The sequence below is a fragment of the Gorilla gorilla genome, chromosome 20, assembly GCF_029281585.2.
Source record: "Gorilla gorilla gorilla isolate KB3781 chromosome 20, NHGRI_mGorGor1-v2.1_pri, whole genome shotgun sequence".
NCBI classification, from domain to species: domain Eukaryota; kingdom Metazoa; phylum Chordata; class Mammalia; order Primates; family Hominidae; genus Gorilla; species Gorilla gorilla.
The window spans coordinates 73,172,136-73,187,445 of record NC_073244.2 but is presented as its reverse complement, the minus strand read 5'-3'; positions in this window follow the sequence as shown (position 1 = coordinate 73,187,445).

Sequence of the window (15,310 nt, the reverse complement as noted above, 5' to 3'; positions counted from 1 at the left end):
ATCTGTGTAAACATGGAAATATCTACACCGCCATCTGTGTAAACATGAAAATATCTACACCGCCATCTCTATAAACATGGAAATATCTACACCGCCATCTGTATGAACATGGAAATAACTACACCGCCATCTCTATAAACGTGGAAATATCTACACCGCTATCTGTATGAACTTGGAAATATCTACACTGCTCTCTGTATAAAATTGAAATTATCTACACCACTATATCTATAAACATGGAGATATCTACACTGCTATCTGTATAAACATGGAAATATCTACACCACTATCTGTATAAACATGGAAATATCTTCACCGCTATCTGTATAAACATGGAAATATCTACAACGCTGTCTCTATAAACTTGGAAATAACTACACCACTATCTCTGTAAACATTTAAATATCTAGACTGCCATCTCTATAAACATGGAAATATCTACACCACCATCTGTATAAACATGGAAATATCTATACCGCTATCAGCATAAACATGGAAATACCTACACCGCCATCTCTATGAACATGGAAATATCTACACCACCATCTGTACGAACATGGAAATATCTATACCGCCATCTGTATGAACATGTAAATATCTACACCGCCATCTGTATGAACATGGAAATATCTACACCGCTAACTGTATGAACATGGAAATATCTACACCGCTATCTGTATGAACATGGAAATATCTACACCGCCATCTGTATGAATATGGAAATATCTATACCGCCATCTGTATGAACATGTAAATATCTACACTGCCATCTGTTTGAACATGGAAATATCTACACCGCTAACTGTATGAACATGGAAATATCTACACCGCTATCTGTATGAACATGGAAATATCTACACCGCCATCTGTATGAACATGGAAATAACTACACCGCCATCTGTATGAACATGGAAATATCTACACCGCCATCTGTATGAACATGGAAATATCTACACCGCCATCTGTATGAACATGGAAATATCTACACTGCTCTCTGTATAAAATTGAAATTATCTACACCACTATCTCTATAAACATGGAAATATCTACACCGCTATCTGTGTGAACATGGAAATATCTACACCGCTATCTGTATGAACATGGAAATATCTACACCGCTATCTGTATGAACATGCAAATATCTACAAAGCTATCTGTATATCAATGGAAATATCTACACTGCTATCTCTATAAACATGGAAATAACTACACTGCTATCTGTATGAACATGGAAATATCTACACCACCATCTCTATGAACATGGAAATATCTACACCGCCATTTGTATGAAAATGGAAATATCTGCAACGCCATCTCTATGAACATGGAAATATCTACACCGCCATTTGTATGAACATGGAACTATCTACACCGCCATCTGTATGAACATGGATGTATCTTCACCGCCATCTGTATGAACATGGATATATGTACACCGACATCTGGATGAACATGGAAATATCTACACCGCTATCTGCATGAACATGGAAATATCTACACAGCTATCTGAATATACATGGAAATATCTACACAGATTTCTCTATAAATATGGAAATAACTACAGCGCTATCTCTATAAACTTCGAAATATCTACACCGCGATCTGTATGAACATGGAAATATCTACACCGCCATCTCTATGAACATGGAAATATCTACACCGCCATCTGTACGAACATGGAAATATCTATACGGCCTTTGTATGAACATGTAAATATCTACACCGCCATCTGTATGAACATGGAAATATCTACACCGCTACCTGTATGAACATGGAAATATCTACAACGCTGTCTGTATGAACATGGAAATATCTACACCGTTATCTGTATGAACATGGAAATATCTACACCGCTATCTGTATGAACATGGAAATATCTACACCGCTATCTGTACGAACATGGAAATATCTACACCGCTATCTGTATGAACATGCAAATATCTACACAGCTATCTGTATATCAATGGAAATATCTACACAGCTATCTCTATTAACATGGAAATAACTACACTGCTATCTGTATAAACATGGAAATATCTACACCGCCACCTGTATGAACATGGAAATATCTACACTGCCATCCGTACAAACATGGAAAAATCTACACCGCCATCTGTATGAACATGTAAATATGTTCACCGCCATCTGTAAGAACATGGAAATATCTACACCGCTAAATGTATGAACATGGAAATGTCTACACCGCTATGGGTATGAACATGGAAATATCTACACCGCTATCTGTTTGAACATGGAAATATCTACACCGCCATCTCTATGAACATGAAAATATATACAGCGCAATTTGTATGAACATGGAAATATCTACACCGCCATCTGTATGAACATGGAAATATCTTCACCGCCATCTGTATGAACATGGATATATGTACACCGGCATCTGCATGAACATGGAAATATCTACACAGCTATCTGAAAATACATGGAAATATCTACACAGATTTCTCTATAAATATGGAAATAACTACAGCGCTATCTCTATAAACTTCAAAATATCTACACCGCCAACTGTATGAACATGGAAATATCTACACCACCATCTGTACGAACATGGACATATCTACACCGCCATCAGTAATAAGATGGAAATATCTACACCGCTATCTGTATAAACATGGAAATATCTCCACCACTATCTGTATAAACATGGAAATAACCGCACCGCTATCTGTATAAACATGGAAATATCTACACCGCTATCTGCATAAACATGGAAATATCCACACCGTTATCTGTGTAAACATGGAAATGTCTACACCTCTATCTGTGTAAACATGGAAATATCTACACCGCCATCTGTGTAAACATGAAAATATCTACACCGCCATCTCTATAAACATGGAAATATCTACACCGCCATCTGTATGAACATGGAAATAACTACACCGCCATCTCTATAAACGTGGAAATATCTACACCGCTATCTGTATGAACTTGGAAATATCTACACTGCTCTCTGTATAAAATTGAAATTATCTACACCACTATCTCTATAAACATGGAAATATCTACACTGCTATCTGTATAAACATGGAAATATCTACACCGCTATCTGTATAAACATGGAAATATCTACACCACCATCTGTATAAACATGGAAATATCTATACCGCTATCTGCATAAACATGGAAATACCTACACCGCCATCTCTATGAACATGGAAATATCTACACCGCCATCTGTACGAACAGGGAAATATCTATACCGCCATCTGTATGAACATGTAAATATCTACACCGCCATCTGTATGAACATGGAAATATCTACACCGCTAACTGTATGAACATGGAAATATCTACACCGCTATCTGTATGAACATGGAAATATCTACACCGCCATCTATATGAACATGGAAATATCTATACCGCCATCTGTATGAACATGTAAATATCTACACTGCCATCTGTTTGAACATGGAAATATCTACACCGCTAACTGTATGAACATGGAAATATCTACACCTCTATCTGTACGAACATGGAAATATCTACACCGCTATCTGTATGAACATGGAAATAACTACACCGCCATCTGTATGAACATGGAAATATCTACACCACCATCTGTATGAACATGGAAATATCTACACCGCCATCTGTATGAACATGGAAATATCTACACTGCTCTCTGTATAAAATTGAAATTATCTACACCACTATCTCTATAAACATGGAAATATCTACACTGCTATCTGTATAAACATGGAAGTATCTACACCGCTATCTGTATAAACATGGAAATATCTTCACCGCTATCTGTATAAACATGGAAATATCTACAACGCTGTCTCTATAAACTTGGAAATAACTACCCCACTATCTCTGTAAACATGGAAATATCTAGACCGCCATCTCTATAAACATGGAAATATCTACACCACCATCTGTATAAACATGGAAATATCTATACCGCTATCTGCATAAACATGGAAATACCTACACCGCCATCTCTATGAACATGGAAATATCTACAACGCCATCTGTACGAACATGGAAATATCTACACCGCCATCTGTATGAACATGTAAATATCTACACCGCCATCTGTATGAACATGGAAATATCTACACCGCTAACTGTAGGAACATGGAAATATCTACACCGCCATCTGTATGAACATGCAAATATCTACACCGCCATCTGTACGAACATGGAAATATCTATACCGCCATCTGTATGAACATGTAAATATCTACACCGCCATCTCTTTGAACATGGAAATATCTACACCGCTATCTGTATGAACATGGAAATATCTACACCGCCATCTCTATAAAGGTGGAAATACCTACACCGCTATCTGTACGAACTTCGAAATATCTACACTGCTATCTGTAAAAATTTGAAATTATCTACACCACTATCTCTATAAACATGGAAATATCTACATCGCTATCTGTATAAACACGGAAATATCTACACCGCTATCTGTATAAACATGGAAATATCTTCACCGCTATCTGTATGAACATGGAAATATCTACAACGTTATCTGTAGGAACATGGAAATATCTACACCGCTATCTATATTAACATGGAAATATCTACACCGCTATCTGTATGTACATGGAAATATCTACACCGCTATCTGTATGAACATGCAAATATCTACACAGCTCTCTGTATATCAATGGAAATATCTACACTGCTATCTCTATAAACATGGAAATATCTACAGAGCTATCTGTAAAAACATGGAAATATCTACACCGCAACCGGTATGAACATGGAAATATCTACACCGCCATTTGTATGAACATGGAATATCTACACCGCCATCTGTATGAACATGGAAATATCTTCACCGCCATCTGTACGAGCATGGATATGTCTACTCTGGCATCTGGATGAACATGGAAATATCTACACCGCTATGTGCATGAACATGGAAATATCTACACAGCTATCTGAATATACATGGAAATATCTATACAGATTTCTCTATAAATATGGAAATAACTACAGTGCTATCTCTATAATCTTAGAAATATCTACACCGCCATCTGTATGAACATGGAAATATCTACACCGCCATCTGTACGAACATGGACATATCTACACCGCCAACTGTATTAAGATGGAAATATGTACACCGCCATCTGTATGAACATGGAAATATCTACACCGCCATCTGTATGAACATGGAAATATCTACACCGCTAACTGTATAAACATGGAAATATCTACACCGCTATCAGCATGAATATGGAATTAACTACACCGCTATCTGTATGAACATGCAAATATTTACACAGATATCTGTACATCAATGGAAATATCTACACTGCTATCTCTATAAACATGGAAATAACTACACTGCTATCTGCATAAACATGGAAATATCTACACCGCCACCTGTATGAACGTGGAAATATCTACACTGCCATCTGTACGAACATGGAAATATCTACCCCGCCATCTGAATGAACATGGAAATATCTACACCACTCTCTGTATGAACATGGAAATATCTACACCGCTATCTGTATGAACATGGAAATATCTACACCGCTATCTGAATGAAAATGGAAATATCTACACCGCTATCTGTATGAACATGGAAATATCTACACCGCTATCTGTATGAACATGCAAATATCTACACAGCTATCTGTATATCAATGGAAATATCTACACTGCTATCTCTATAAACATGGAAATATCTACACTGCTATCTGTATAAACATTGAAATATCTACACCGCCACCTGTATGAACATGGAAATATCTACACTGCCATCCGTACTAACATGGAAATATCTACGCCGCCATCTGTATGAACATGTAAATATCTTCACCGCCATCTGTACGAGCATGGATATGTCTACACTGGCATCTGGATGAACATGGAAATATCTACACCGCTATGTGCATGAACATGGAAATATCTACACAGCTATCGGAATATACATGGAAATATCTATACAGATTTCTCTATAAATATGGAAATAACTACAGTGCTATCTCTATAATCTTCGAAATATCTACACCCCCATCTGTATGAACATGGAAATATCTACACCGCCATCTGTACGAACGTGGACATATCTACACCGCCAACTGTATTAAGATGGAAATATCTACACCGCTATCTGTATAAACATGGAAATATCTGCCCAACTATCTGTATAAACATGGAAATATCTTCACCGCTATCTGTATAAACATGGAAATATCTACAACGCTGTCTCTATAAAGTTGGAAATAACTACACCACTATCTCTATAAACATGGAAATATCTAAACCGCCATCTCTATAAACATGGAAATATCTACACCACCATCTGTATAAACATGGAAATATCTATACCGCTATCTGCATAAACATGAAAATATCTACACCGCTATCTCTATGAACATGGAAATATCTACACCGCCATCAGTACGAACATGGAAATATTTACACCGCCATATGTACGAACATGTAAATATCTACACCGCCGTCTGTATGAACATGGAAATATGTACACCTCTAAGTGTATGAACATGGAAATATCTAAACCGCTATCTGTATGAACATGGAAATATCTACACCGTTATCTGTATGAACATGGAAATATCTACACAGCCATCTGGATGAACATGGAAATATCTACACCGCCATCTCTATAAAGGTGGAAATATCTACACCGCTATCTGTACGAACTTCGAAATATCTACACTGCTATCTGTATAAATTTGGAATTATCTACACCACTATCTCTATAAAAATGGAAATATCTACAACGCTATCTGTATAAACACGGAAATATCTACACCGCTATCCGTATAAACATGGAAATATCTTCACCGCTATTTGTATGAACATGGAAATATCTACACCGTTATCTGTATGAACATGCAAATATCTACACCGCTATCTGTATTAACATGGAAATACCTACACCGCTATCTGTACGAACATGGAAATATCTACACCGCAATCTGTATGAACATGCAAATATCTACACAGCTCTCTGTATATCAATGGAAATATCTACACTGCTATCTCTATAAACATGGAAATATCTACACCGCTATCTGTAAAAACATGGAAATATCTACACCGCAACCGGTATGAACATGGAAATATCTACACTGCCATCCGTACGAACATGGAAACATCTACACCGCCATCTGTATGAACATGGAAATATCTACACCGCCATCTGTATGAACATGGAAATATCTACACCGCCATCTGTATGAACATCGAAATATCTACACTGCTAACTGTATAAACATGGAAATATCTACACCGCTATCAGCAAGAATATGGAATTAACTACACCGCTATCTGTATGAACATGCAAATATTTACACAGATATCTGTAAATCAATGGAAATATCTACACTGCTATCTCTATAAACATGGAAATAACTACACTGCTATCTGTATAAACATGGAAATATCTACACCGCCACCTGTATGAACATGGAAATATCTACACTGCCATCCGTACGAACATGGAAATATCTACACCGCCATCTGAATGAACATGGAAATATCTACACCGCTCTCTGTATGAACATGGAAATATCTACACAGCTATCTGTATGAACTTGGAAATATCTACACCGCTATCTGAATGAAAATGGAAATATCTACACCGCAATCTGTATGAACATGGAAATATCTACACCGCTATCTGTATGAACATGCAAATATCTACACAGCTACCTGTATATCAATGGAAATATCTACACTGCTATCTCTATAAACATGGAAATAACTACACTGCTATCTGTATAAACATGGAAATATCTACACCACCATCTCTATGAACATGCAAATATCTGCACCGCCATTTGTATGAACATGGAAATATCTACACCGCCATCTCTATGAACATGGAAATATCTACACCGCCGTCTCTATGAACATGGAAATATCTTCACCGCCATCTGTATGAACATGGATATATCTACACCGGCATCTGGATGAACATGGAAATATCTACACCGTTATCTGCATGAACATGGAAATATCTACACAGCTATCTGCATATACATGGAAATATCTACACAGATTTCTCTATAAATATAGAAATAACTACAGCGCTATCTCTATAAACTTCGAAATATCTAAACCGCCATCTGTATGAACATGGAAATATCTACACCGCCATCTGTACGAACATGGACATATCTACACCGCCGTCTGTATTAAGATTCAAATATCTACACCGCTATCTGTATAAACATGGAAATATCTGCCCAACTCTCTGTATAAACATGGAAATATCTACACCGCTATCTGTATGAACATGGAAATATCTACACCGCTATCTGCATAAACATGGAAATATCCACACCGCTATCTGTGTAAACATGGAAATGTCTACACCGCTATCTGTGTAAACATGGAAATATCTAAACGGCCATCTGTGTAAACATGGAAATATCTACACCGCCATATCTATAAACATGGAAATATCTATACCGCCATCTGTATGAACATGGAAATATCTACACCGCCATCTCTATAAATGTGGAAATATCTACACCGCTATCTGTATGAACTTGGAAATATCTACACTGCTATCTGTAAAAAATTGAAATTATCTACACCACTATCTCTATAAACATGGAAATATCTACACTGCTATCTGTATAAACATGAAAATATCTACACCGCTATCTGTATAAACATGGAAATAACTTCACCGCTATCTGTATAAACATGGAAATATCTACAACGCTGTGTCTATAAACTTGGAAATAACTACACCACTATCTCTATAAACATGGAAATATCTAAACCGCCATCTCTATAAACATGAAAATATCTACACCACCATCTGTATTAACATGGAAATATCTATACCGCTGTCTGCATAAACATGGAAATATCTACACCGCCATCTCTATGAACATGGAAATATCTACACGGCCATCTATACGAACATGGAAATATCTACACCGCCATCTGTATGAACATGTAAATATCTACACCGCCATCTGTATGAACATGGAAATATCTACACTGCTAACTGTATGAACATGGAAATATCTACACCGCACTCTGTATGAACATGGAAATATCTACACCGTTATCTGTATGAACATGGAAATATCTACACCGCTATCTGTATGAACATGGAGATATCTACACCGCTATCTGTACGAAGATGGAAATATCTACCCCGCTATCTGTTTGAACCTGGAAATATCTACACAGCTATGTGTATATCAATGGAAATATCTACACTGCTATCTCTATAAACATGGAAATAACTACACTGCTATCTGTATAAACATGGAAATATCTACTCTGCCATCTCTATGAACATGGAAATATCTACACCGCCATTTGTATGAACATGGAAATATCTACACCGCCATCTCTATGAACATGGAAATACCTACACAGCCATTTGTATGAACATGGAAATATCTACACCGCCATCAGTATGAACATGGAAATATCTACACCGCCATCACTATAAACGTGGAAATATCTACATCGCTATCTGTATGAACTTGGAAATATCTACACTGCTCTCGGTATAAAATTGAAATTATCTAAACCACTATCTCTATAAACATGGAAATATCTACACTGCTATCTGTATAAACATGGAAATATCTACACCGCTATCTCTATAAACATGGAAATAGCTTCACCGCTATCTGTATAAACATGGAAAGATCTAGACCGCCATCTCTATAAAGATGGAAATATCTACACCACAATCTGTACAAACATGGAAATATCTATACCGCTATCTGCATAAACATGGAAATATCTACACCACCATCTCTATGAACATGGAAATATCTACACCGTCATCTGTACGAACATGGAAATATGTACACCACCGTCTGTATGAACATGTAAATATCTACACCGCCATCTGTATGAACATGGAAATATCTACACCGCTAACAGTATGAACATGGAAATACCTACACCGCTATCTGTATGAACATGGAAATATCTACACAGTTATCTGTATGAACATGGAAATATCTACACTGCTATCTGAATGAACATGGAAGTATCTACACCGCTATCTGTACGAACATGGAAATATCTACACCGCTATCTGTATGAACATGCAAATATCTACACAGCTATCTGTATATCAATGGAAATATCTACACTGCTATCTCTATAAACTTGGAAATAACTACACTGCTATCTGTATAAACATGGAAATATCTACACCGCCACCTGTATAAACATGGAAATATCTACACTGCCATCCGTACGAACATGGAAATATCTACACCGCCATCTGCATGAACATGTAAATATCTACACCTCCATCTGTATGAACATGGACATACCTACACCGCAAACTGTATGAACATGGAAATATCTACACCGCTATCTGTATCAACATGGAAATATCTACACCGCTCTCTGTATGAACATGGAAATATCTACACCGCTATCTGTATGAACATGGAAATATCTACATCGCACTCTTAAGATGGAAATATCTACACCGCTACCTGTATGAACATGGAAATATCCACTCTGCTATCTGTATGAACATGGAAATATCTACATCTCTGTCTGTAAGAACATGGAAACATCTGTATAGCTATATGTATATACATGGAAAACTCTACAGCGCTATCTCTATAAACATGGAAATAACTACACCGCTATCTCTACAAAACTGGAAATATATAGAGCGCCATCTGTATGAACATGGAAATATCTTCAGCGCCATCAGTATAAACATGGAAATATCCACACGGCCATCTGTATTAAGATGCAAATATCCACACCGCTATCTGTAGAAACATGGAAATATCTACAGCGATATCTGTATAAACATGGAAATATCTACACCACTATCTGTATAAACATGGAAATATCTACACAGCTATCTGCATATACATGGAAATATCTACACAGCTTTCTCTATAAACATGGAAATAACTACACCGCTATCTCTATAAACATGTAAATATCTTCACCGCTGTCTGTATAAACATGTAAATAACTACACCGCTATCTCTATAAACATGTAAATATTTACAATGCTATCTGTGTAAACATGGAAATGTCTACACCGCTATCTGTGGAAAGATGGAAATGTCTACAACGTTATCTGTGAAAACATGGAAATATCTACACCGCTATCTGTGTAAACATGGAAATATGTACACCGCCATCTCTATAAACATGGAAATATCTACACCGCCATTTGTATTAACATGGAAATATCTACACAGCCATCTCTATACACATAGAAATAACTACAACGCCAACTGTATGAACATAGAAATATCTACACCGCCATCTCTATAAATGTGAAAATATCTATACCGCTATCTGTATGAACTTGGAAAAAATCACACTGCCGTCTGTACGTACATGGAAATATCTACACCGCTATCTCTATAAACATGGAAATAACTACACCGCTATCTCTATAAACATGGAAATAACTACAGCGCCATCTCTATGAAAATGCAAATAACTACACTGCCATTTGCATGAACATGGAAATATCTAAACCTCCATCTGTATGAACATGGAAGTAACTTAACCGCCATCTGTATGAACATGGAAATATCTACACCGCTATGTGTATGAACATGGAAATATCTACACAGTTAACTGCATATACATGGAAATATCTACACAGCTTTCTCTATAAACAAGAAAATGACTACACTGCTATCTTTAAAAACATGGAAATATCTACACCGCTAAGTGTATCAACATGGAAATATCTACACCGCTATCTGTGTAAACATGGAAATATCTACAACGCCATCTGTATGAACATGGAAATATCTACACCGCCGTCTGTATAAACGTTGAAATATCTACACCGCTATTTGTATGAACTTTGAAATATCTACACTGCTGTCTGTATAATACTGGAATAATATACACCGCTATCTGTATAAACATGGAAATAACTACACCGCTATCTGTATAAACAAGACAATATCTGGACCGCCATCTCTATAAACTTGTGAATATCTACACCGCTATCTGTATAAACATGGAAATATCTACACCGCTATCTGTTTAAACATGGAAATATCTTCACCGCTATCTGTATAAACGCGGAAATATCTACAACGCTGTCTCTACAAACTTGGAAATAACTACACCACTATCTCTATAAACATGGAAATATCTAGACCGCCATCTCTATAAAAATGGAAATATCCACACCGCTATCTGTGTAAACATGGAAATACCTACATCGCTATCTGTATGAACATGGAAATATCTACACCGCTATCTGTATGAACATGGAAATATCTACACTGCTATCTGTATAAACATGGAAATATCCACACCACTATATGCATAAAGATGGAAATACCCAAACCGCTATCTGTATAAAGATGGAAATATCAACACCGCTATCTGTATAAACATGGAAATATCTACACCGCTCTCTGTATAATCATTGAAATATCCACACCGCTATCTGTAATAAACATGGAAATATCAGCACCGCTAACTGTATAAACATGGAAATATCTACACAGCAATCTCCATATACATGGAAATATCTACACAGCTTTCTGTATAAACATGGAAATATCTAGAACACCATCTCTATAAACATGGAAATATCTACACCGCTATCTGTATAAACATGGAAATATCTACACCGCTATCTGTATGAACATGGAATTATCTTCACTGCCATCTGTATGAACATGGAAATATCTACACCGCTATCTGTATGAACATGGAAATATCTACACCGCTATCTGTATGAACATGGAAATATCTACACCGCTATGTGTATGAACATGGAAATATCTACACTGCCATCTGTAAGAACATGGAAATATCTACACCGCCAACTGTATGAACATAGAAATACCTAAACCGCCATCTCTAAAAAGGTGAAAATACCTATACCGCTATTTGTATGAACATGCAAATATCTACAATGCTATCTCTGCAAACTTGGAAATATCTACACCGCTTTGTCTATAAACTTGGAAATATCTACACCGCTATATGTACCAACATGGAAATACCTACACCGCTATCTGTGTAAACATGGAAATATCTAAACAGCCCTCTGTAAAAACATGGAAATAACTGCACCGCCATCTCTTTAAGCATGGAAATATCTACACCGCTATCTGTATGAACATGGAAATATCTACACCGCTATCTGTATGAACATGCAAATATCTACACAGCTATCTGTATATCAATGGAAATATCTACACTGCTATCTCTATAAACATGGAAATAACTACACTGCTATCTGTATAAACATGGAAATATCTACAACGCCATCTGTATTAAGATAGATATATCTACACCGCTATCTGTATAAACATGGAAATATCTACACCGCTATCTGTATAAACATGGAAATATCTACACTGCTATCTGTATAAACTTGGAAATATCTACAACGCCACCTGTACTAAGATGGAAATATCCACACCGGTATCTGTATAAACATGGAAATATCTACACCGCTATCTGTATAAACATGGAAATATCTACACCACTATCTCCATAAACATGGAAATACCCACACCGCTATCTGTAATAAACATGGAAATATCAGCACCGCTATCTGTATAAACATGGAAATATCTACACAGCTATCTGCATATACATGGAAATATCTACACAGCTTTCACTCTAAACATGGAAATAACTACACCGCTATCTCTATAAACATGGAAATATCTTCACCACTGTCTGTATAAACATGGAAATAACTACACCGCTATCTCTATAAACATGTAAATATTTACAATGCTTTCTGTGTAAACATGGAAATGTCTACACCGCTATCTGTGGAAAGATGGAAATGTCTACACCGTTATCTGTGTAAACATGGAAATATCTACACCGCTATCTGTGTAAACATGGAAATATCTACACCGCCATCTCTATAAACATGGAAATATCTACACCGCCAACTGTATGAACATAGAAATATCTAAACCGTCATCTATAAAAAGGTGAAAATACCTATACCGCTATTTGTATGAACATGGAAATATCTACAATGCTATCTCTGTAAACTTGGAAATATCTACACCGCTTTGTCTATAAACTTGGAAATATCTACACCGCTATATGTACCAACATGGAAATATCTACACCGCTATCTGTGTAAACATGGAAATATCTAAACCGCCCTCTGTATAAACATGGAAATATCTGCACCGCCATCTCTATAAGCATGGAAATATCTACACCGCTATCTGTATGAACATGGAAATATCTACACTGCTACCTGTATGAACATGCAAATATCTACAAAGCTATCTGTATATCAATGGAAATATCTACACTGCTATCTCTATAAACATGGAAATAACTACACTGCTATCTGTATAAACATGGAAATATCTACACCGCCACCTGTATGAACATGGAAATATCTACACTGCCATCCGTACGAACATGGAAATATCTACACCGCCATCTGTATGAACATGTAAATATCTACACCGTCATCTGTATGAACATGGAAATATCTACACCGCAAAATGTATGAACATGGAAATATCTACAATGCTATCTGTATGAAAATGGAAATATCTAAATAGCTATCTGTATGAACATGGAAATATCTACACTGCTCTGTGTATGAACATGGAAATATCTACACCGCTATCTGTATGAACATGGAAATATCTACACCGTTATCTGTATGAACATGGAAATATCTACACCGCTATCTGAATGAAAATAGAAATATCTACACCGCTCTCTGTATGAACATGGAAATATATACACCGCTATCTGTATGAACATGGAAATATCTACACCGCTATCTGTATGAACATGCAAATATCTACACAGCTATCTGTATATCGATGGAAATATCTACCCTGCTATCTCTATAAACATGGAAATAACTACACTGCTATCTGTATAAAGATGGAAATATCTACAACACCATCTCTATGAACATGGAAATATCTACACCGCCATTTGTATGAACATGGAAATATCTACACCGCCGTCTCTATTAACATGGAAATATCTTCGCCGCCATCTGTATGAACATGGATATATCTACACCGGCATCTGGATGAACATGGAAATATCTACACCGCTATCTGCATGAACATGGAAATATCTACACAGCTATCTGCGTATACATGGAAATATCTACACAGATTTCTCTATATATATGGAAATAACTACAGCGCTATCCCTATAAACTTCGAAATATCTACACCGCCATCTGTAGGAATATGGAAATATCTACACCGCCATCTGTGCGAACATGGACATACGTACACCGACATCTGTATTAAGATGGAAATATCTACACCGCTATCTGTATAAACATGGAAATATCTGCCCAAATATCTGTATAAACATGGAA